Here is an 8,460-nt window from a genome sequence, read left to right on the forward strand (position 1 = left end):
GGACATACCCCTTAAGGGGTCTTTATGGACAGGGCTCCACCACAGCAGACCATAGACCTGCACTTGTATGGTACCCTGCAGCTAACAACATGCTACACCACGTGCCAAGGTGAGTGCCCACACAGGATCCAGTGTACAAAGCAACTTTACCAACTGACGTCTAGGTACGGTCCTCCAAGGCTCAAGGAGCCAACTGATCTAGGAAGCTGCTGTACCTATGGTACAGCTAGAATCTCGATAGAAGAGTTTTGAGAAGAAAAAGCCAAGGCAAAGTAAGCTTAATATGGAGAAGAAGCTCCTCACCATTTTTTTTTCCAAAAAAATTTTTTTTTCAATTTTTTTTTCAAAAATTATTTTTTTTCAAACATGATTTTTTTTTCAAAAATTATTTTTTTTCAAACATGATTTTTTTTTCAAAAATAATTTTTTTTTTTTACTTTTTTCTTCAAACATTTTTTTTAATTATTTTTTTTCATGGGGTGGTCATAATGTTTTGGCTGATAATGGGGTGGTCATAAATTATTTGACAGCTGGTCATGTGGTAAGGGGTCGGGATCCCTTACTCCAAACTGTAATCCAGCGAGTCTCATAGACTTGCTGATCACAGAGCGCAGGCCGCGCGTGCACAGCCACTCGTGCATGGGACGATGTCAATAGACATTTTCCCGGCAAAGCAGGTCCATGCTGTAGCCGTCATTCGGCTATAGCGCACATCTCTAGTGGTTAATTTAATGACATTTTCTGAAATGATCACTAAACTTAAACAGCTTTTTCACAAAAACTGTAAAAGATATCAAACTGAAAAGATATAGTCAGATAGCTGAATATTTTGTGAACATTTGAAAGTTTGTTTGGCGTCTGTAGGTGAAAGTATGAAGGAGCTCAAACTTTTGGCAGTGGAAGAAGATTCCATGGATTTTAAGCATGCTCTATTGACTATAATGTTAAATTTTTTTTTAAAAAGCTTAATATTTTAAAAAGTATAAATAGTAGAAAAAAAAGTTGAAGACATCCCATCATCAGCTGAAAGAGCTGAACATTTTAAAAGATGAATGGCTTTAATAGCTGAAAGTATGCAGAAGTTACACAGAGCCAAAAAACGTATGGAATAATAATAAAAAGATGATGATTAATAAATAAAAAATTAATAACAATAGTGGGACTGCTAAAGCATTCCCATTAATAAAAGTAAGTGGTCTTGCTATGCAAGAACACTTAATAATAAAACGCAGAGCCAGGCTGCCGGTGACAAGTACAAGAGGCTTGAAAGAGAGCCATAATATTGCCTACGGCTAAACCACCCTGAATGCGCCCGCTCTTGTCTAATCTCAGAAGCTAAGCAGGGTTGGGCCTGGTTAGTTCTTGGATGGGAGACCCCTTGGGAGGGAATACCAGGTGCTGTAGGCTTTTGCTTTTCTTCCAGCAAGGGTCACTCTCCTCTATGCCTCTTTTTACATTCATTTTTACCCAAAGCGCTCTGCAAGCCCTCCGGCACACCTAGCTCCTCCAAAATCACCCCTGCCCAGCCCCCACTTTTTATAAGCCCACTTCCCTTTTCTCACCCCTTCTTTCAAAAATACACTTTCTTTCTTCTCTCTTTCTCTACCTGAAACGATTTATTTTTATTTTTTTCAAAAATGATTTTTTTTTTCAAAAATGTGTCCTATCACCTAAAGGTAGCTGCATGTAACCCATGGTTAAGACTAAGATCCTGTGTTCTGTAATGTACGTTTACGAAAGTCTGCTTTGTGAACTTAGCCTTTTTCCTGCTTTACAAGCCATTTTAATACCAAAATTCTACATAAGCATCAAAACACACAAGCCCATCTAGTAATAACTACTACACAAGTTATGAAATTACATTACGGAAACAGGAACTGTATGCATGTGCTCATCCTTTAAAAATTCCCCAGCTTGCACAGTTCACACCTCTGGGTATCTTGGAAAATGAGTGGGTATCTTTAGCTGTCTACTTCAAATGGGTATCCAGAATAAAGTACATAACATGTGAAGCCACTTCCTAGAGGATTCTGGGGTTATTGCCAAACCATCTGGAAACTGTAAAATTAAGCAAATAAGTTGCAAGAAGTCAACTAGAAATATCACTTAAAGATGATGATCTGCTGTACTTTTTGGACTAACTATAGAGTATTAAAGGCCAAGAACATATCATAGTAAAGGTTACATGGGATGCGTAGGTATGGAAAGAACGTCAGTACCTCCCAACACTTATTGAAATAAAATTTTACAAAACTGTCTATTTTTTTTCAATGATAGTAAGTAAAAAAAAAAGTGTTGCATGAGTTGCAGTCAAAAGAAGCAGCGGTTTCAACTTCTAAAATTCAATAGCCTTCTACTTCTTATATTTTTATTTATTTTGTTTTGTGTTTCAATGTTTTTTATTGAATTTTTGGGAAACAAAAAGAACATACAGGAAATAAAGTATAAATATAGTGGTTGTCGAACATTGACAATGCAGTTGAAGTACAGTCACATTACATGCATGAGGAATGAAGAGCATCCAACATCGAAATACAGTGTATTGAACCCCTATAGTTTATATAATATAAAGAAGTAATTTCAAGAGTCTACATGGTAAGACCTTTGATACCAAGTGGTCCAAGGTGCCCAGTTATTGATGGCAGAGGACATTCAGTGCAGGTTATGCAGGGCCATCTTTACCGTGGTGCAAAAGGGGCAGCTGCCCAGGGCCCTGTCATTGTTGGGGGGGCCAAAGCAGCTGCCCCTGGAGCCCTCGCTGCCCTCAAATAGTTCTGGCGTAGCGGTCACAAATACAGCTGTCCTGTCCCCCCCTCCCCCTGTTTACTCTCCAAGTTCGGTTAACTCTGAGCAGCCACACTGATAGGGGAGAAGCACAGCTGTGGGCTGTATGTGTAAGAGCCTGCTCATCCTGAGGAGTGAGGCAGAGCGGCTCTCCGTGCTCCCCCACCACAGGGAGGGGGTACAGAGGTGACTGTGGATGGGGGGATACAGAAGTGGCTGTGGACAGGGGGGTACAGAGGTGGTTGTGGACAAGGGGGGGTACAGAAGTGACTGTGGACAGGGGGGGGTACAGAAGTGACTGTGGACAGGGGGGTACAGAGGTGACTGTGGATGGAGGGTTACAGAGGTGGCTGTGGACAGGGGGAGGTACAGAGGTGGCTGTGGACAGGGGGGGTACAGAGGTGGCTGTGGACAGGGGGGGTACAGAGGTGGCTGCAGATGGGGGGATATAGAGGTGGCTGTGGACAGGGAGGGGGTTACAAAGGTGGCTGTGGACGGGGGTACAGAGGTGGCTGAAGTCGGGGGAAACAGAGGTGACTGTAGACGGGGGATACAGAGGTGGCTGTGGACACGGGGGGGGGGGGGGGTACAGAGGTGGCTGTGGATGGGGAAGTACAGAGGTGGCTGTGAACACGGCGGGGGGGGGTACAGAGGTGGCTGTGAACAGACGATACAGAGGTGGCTGTGGACAGAGCATACTGCAGTGCCTGTTGAAGGGGGGGGGGGTGCAGAGGTGGCTGTGGACGGAGGATACAGAGGTGGCTGTGAACTGGGGGATTACAGAGGTGGCTGTGGATAGGGAGGATACAGAGGTGGCTGTGGACAGGGGGGTACAGAGGTGGCTGTGAATTGAGGGGTACATAGGTGGCTGCAGACAGGGGAGATATAGAGGTGGCTTTGGGCAGGGTGGGGGATACAAAAGGCGCGATCTGATCCTCAGATTGGGTCCCTCTGGTTGTCGGTGGCAGTCGGTGGAATGTACGCTAAGATAGCACCACATGCCGAGCGGAGCTGCCATCTAGAGTAGAGCGGAACAGTCTCAGTGCCGGGCGAAGGCACTTTTTAATGTAAGCAGCCACTTGGCCTCTGTTTTATATGTATTGTACACTATTCCAATTTTTGCATTCCTTTTCACATACATCTCCGGTCATCCATATTGGTGGAGAGGAAGGATTTTTTCCCACACGGCTCATTCTGTTAATTGCAGCAAGTTATTTCTTGCAAAAGGCTGTATTTGACCTTATTTTAATTAAAAGGTCAACAACTTCTGGTAAGCAGACATCCATTATAGAGCACTTTCGGGTGTACAGTGCAGTCGGTGAAGGTGGCTCATCGCTTATAGTGGAAATAGCACTTTTTGATGCTTATTTGCACACTGGACTGTGATTTTGTATATTGGACTTTTTTCTATGATTGAGCATTAGCTTTGTTTAACACATGCAGAGCATTTATGGTTGATTCATAAATTTTGATGTATGCACTATTTGTATATATTTTTGTTTTGCAATATATATGGGCTCATGGTTCTGGGTGGTCTAGTCCCACTCAAGGCAACACATTTTTGATATTTGTTGTGACTTTGGTCATTTTATATAGATATATTTTACTTTTTATATAGTTATTTAGCGCCCCCATCACATTTGCTTCATTCACGCTCAAATTTTTATATCTAGCACGGGGGTTAGCAGCTTTTAATTTTTTCTTAATTTTTCACTTTCTAATTTTCACATTTTTTTTGGCGCCAGGTATTAATTAATTCCAGTCTTTGCCAGTAAATGATTCTCAGCAAAATATTAAAAGTTATATTTTTTTAAATGATTATATTCATCTGAGCCCCTGAAAATGGGGGGACTGTGTATAAAAATGGTTGCAATTCCTAAAATTTGTACTTGATATTTATGTTCATCCCCTTGAATTAAAGCTGAAAGTCTGCACTGGATTGTTTAATTATATTCTTGTGGCATACAGAGCCAAAAGTATGACAATTGTGCCTGTTTCCAAATATATATGGACCTAATTGTATAAGGTATAAGGATAGCATTGTATACCTGTATGTGGTTACTACCTGTAATAATAACACTGCATATCTGTAGACTTTGTACTATGCAAAGTGCAGTTGCTCCATAGGTTAGTAAATGAGCAGCAGCTCTGTTGACTTCCATCATCCAATCATGTACAAGCAAAAATGCAATTTTTTTTCATTTCCTTGCACGTGATTGGGTATTCTTTGCAAAGTAAAGCTTTACCTCATTTACTAAGCTTTGGAGTAACTGCACTGTGCAATGTGAACAGTCTATTTCCCTTTAGTAAATCAACCTCATAGTATACCTGCATATCATTACTAGGTGTAGGGGTGGATTAGTATACCTTTGTGTGATTAATACATGTAATAATAGCATTGTCATACACGGATGCCTAAAAAACCTAAACGCTGAAATCTGATTGGTTGATATATTTTATCACATATACCATTTCGCTACATCTTTAGGAGGTTAGCTAGATTTGATCAAAACGTGCTTCCTAAAATAAGTGCTATAAGGTGAAGAGCTAAGGAGGCAAAATTATATATAATTTATGTAAGGCGCAAAAAAATTATTGATGAACATCTGAAACTCTAAAGGCATGAGAGACATTTTATAATAAACATGCAAATATGAAGTACAGCATCAATTAAAAGACAGCACTTAACACTGTATTTTCTGACTCTAATTCCCCAAAAATAGCGTGGTCACACATGACCTGGCAGCGCCATTCTCTCTAATCTTTTCTGAGTCAGCAGGCAATGTGAGCATTCCAGGCATGCTTGTGGACAGTGGAATCACAACTCACTGTCCCTTCTGGAGCTTTGCCACAGAAATGCAAGTGAATGTACCAGTGTGCACATGTCGAGAATATATTGTACTATTTCCATGAAGTTTTAGACTACTGGGTTTAACAACAGTACTAAAGATGTACTCTGGGCATATGTGAAAAAAAAAAAAAAGACACGTTAGTTAAAAAATAAGAAAAAACTATTTTTAATACTACTAGTATAAGTGTTTGAAACAGCTCTCCTTTTTATATTAGATTTCCATATCCCATAAGCCAATTTACTGCATTGCACATTGTTGTAACACTGGGAGCTTGTGCACATGATAATCCTGTAAACAAGGCAGATCACTGTTCTGTTAGTAGGGAAGACAGAGATCCTTTGTTTCTGCTAAGCAGGAATGGATAGTAAATAATTCGTACCGATCACCTACTCTGTCCATTCATAACTGAAACATAGTAAACTTGGTTTACTATGCCTCCGTTTTTGAATGAACGAGAAGCTCTGTACAGAGCTGTTTAGACCCATGATATATCATCACAAAAACCTTGTGCCTTTGTAGCGGATGACATTTTGGACAAAGTGTCATTCGATTGTAAATTTAGTTTTTGCCTCAGAACGGTAATGGGGTTCTGAGGGTTAATTATGTGGGTTAACTTTGACATCAGTTTGGCTGGGTTGTGTTAGAGATCTGCTTGATCATGTGTACAGTGAGGTGCACATGACAGGCCAGAACCAGGCCTGGTTGGACGTTTTGGGTATCAACTTCCTCTGAGCCAATCAGTGGGTGTGCTGGGCCCCGCTGAGGAGTCTGGGGAGGGGTACTTAAGATGTTGAGGTCAAGTGTTACGTGTGGTTCGTTCCTGAGACCCTAGCGGTTTGTTCCTGTTTCTGGACCGGGGTAGCCCCGCGAGGGGTCCCAGTCACAGGAGCATTCGTCGCTCAGCAACATGCTTCGGGTGACTAACCCCGATAGACCTGCCTGGTCTGGGGTAAGGATCCGTCTGTTCCTCAGTCTCGGAACCGGCTGGTCTTAGGCGCAGTAACTGAGGGAGGATTCAAGGTGTCCAGGTGTGCTCTCGGCTTGGAGGGGCACTATAGCTTGTGAAGGTGACCGAGGGAGGACTCCTCAGGATGCCAGCTTGTTGGCCCTCCTCCGAAAAGTGCCTGGTTACTGAGCTGGGAAGGACATTGATGAATCCACGCTTTTTCCAGTACTATCAAGGAGACAGAGAACATTCCAGGTACTGAGGAAAAGGTTCCTGTTCACTTCCAGTTACAACTTGTTCAAGGTCAGAGATTTTACAAGTTCTGAATCAAAGTGCTGACTGCCATAATCTCTGGCTAGAGATTTGTTCAGCCTTGAAGTGCCCAGCTGCGAGTGGCTACTCTCTGGGTGGTACTAGAGACTTTATTCTGTCTGCAGTTCAAGGTGTCTGCGTTCTTTACCCTTGCCCTCTGTTCCCATACGAGACTGTGTTGTTGGATGTTACCCCTGCAAATAAAAACCTTCCAAAAGGACTTATTGGTGTCAGCGTCCACAGTTTTTGGGTATCAACCCTAGGAACCCCTAGACGTGGAAGAACAAGCCAAGCGGAGGTAACCGGTAAGCCTAAAAAGTTAAGGCCACCCTGCAAAGGGTTATGGCTGCTACACCTTTATAACCACTTTAACAGGGAGTCCAATGACACTACTGGGGCAGATACTTTTCAGGAAGGGGGGACATTTTATCTTGAATTCACTGTCTATTTTGCTAGTTCTATTGTACAGCTTTGAATATTTTTTGAAGTTCACCAGCTTAGGGAAGCTTCTATGGATGCCATTAAAACCATTTTTTAAATACATGAGCTCTCTAATCCTCTTGACTTCATTCTCTGATGGATTATATCAGGGTCCTATCCACAGTGGGAAAGTTTGTTTTTAGGTTTAGCCATGTTTTTATTTTTATTTTTTTAAGTGTGTCATCTCATGTGTTGTGTTGAATAAAGAAATTGATTTTGTATATACAAACATTTCATGGTGACATATAAATTCATATGAGATTTGGTATATTTAGGTTGTGCGAGTCCACAAGGCTATTGCTTCAGTATTAGATGATTTTCAGTTCAGTTTTCTTTTTAAATAACAAGCAGTGTTTGCCATTCCACTTACAATATGCATTCTCATCTGCCAATTGTCTAAGAGCCTCTTTATGAAAAGCCTTAGTGTATAACGTTACTACAGCACCTCCTTTGTCAGCACTGTTAATTGTAATGGCTGGATTCTTCTTAAGGGAATCAAAAATCTCTCTCTCCTGTCTACTTTCGATGTAGCCAATCAGCTTCTTCTTTAGCTTGTTCAGTTAAGCTGTGACAAAAAAGCTGGAAGCTTATTGGTTTCTATGCAGTCTCCATTTTTTTGTAAATAAACCCCTATGAATGCTCGTTCTCACCTTCTCTTCTAGGGATACCAAATCTTGCTTTGAATAACTTTTAAACAAGCCCTGATTCTCACTTCTATCATGTACAGGATAGAAGCTGGACTTAAATTGAATAGACTTCAACTTTGGGCACTCTTGTATTTTATTCACAAATTATGAAGTATACACAAATATTGAAAATCTAAGCGAGTGTCATCATGAAAAGGTAAGACATGGCTAAACACAAACTTTCCAGACTGAGCCTAGGTTCACATTCATGCAATTTTGCATGCAAAATCGCATGCCAAATCGGCGGATATTGCCAGGAATAGCACTGTCCAAATCAGTGCGACGCCAACTTTGTGGGCAGCACAGTGGTGTAGTGGTTAGCACTCTCACCTAGCAGTAAAAAAGGTTGCTGGTTCGAGTCCCAACCATGACTCTACCTGCCTGGAGTTTGCATGCTCTC

General features: G+C 41.6%; 1 pseudogene; it reads left to right on the plus strand.

Moving 5' to 3' along the window:
• The first annotated feature begins 1,284 nt into the window (after positions 1-1,284).
• Positions 1,285-1,407, plus strand: LOC143931450 (5S ribosomal RNA; annotated as a pseudogene).
• The last annotated feature ends 7,053 nt before the right edge of the window (positions 1,408-8,460 follow it).

Source organism: Lithobates pipiens, unplaced genomic scaffold (assembly GCF_037356315.1).
Source record: "Lithobates pipiens isolate NorthernLeopardFrog02 unplaced genomic scaffold, aLitPip1_a1.2 Scaffold_25, whole genome shotgun sequence".
Lineage (NCBI taxonomy): Eukaryota > Metazoa > Chordata > Amphibia > Anura > Ranidae > Lithobates > Lithobates pipiens.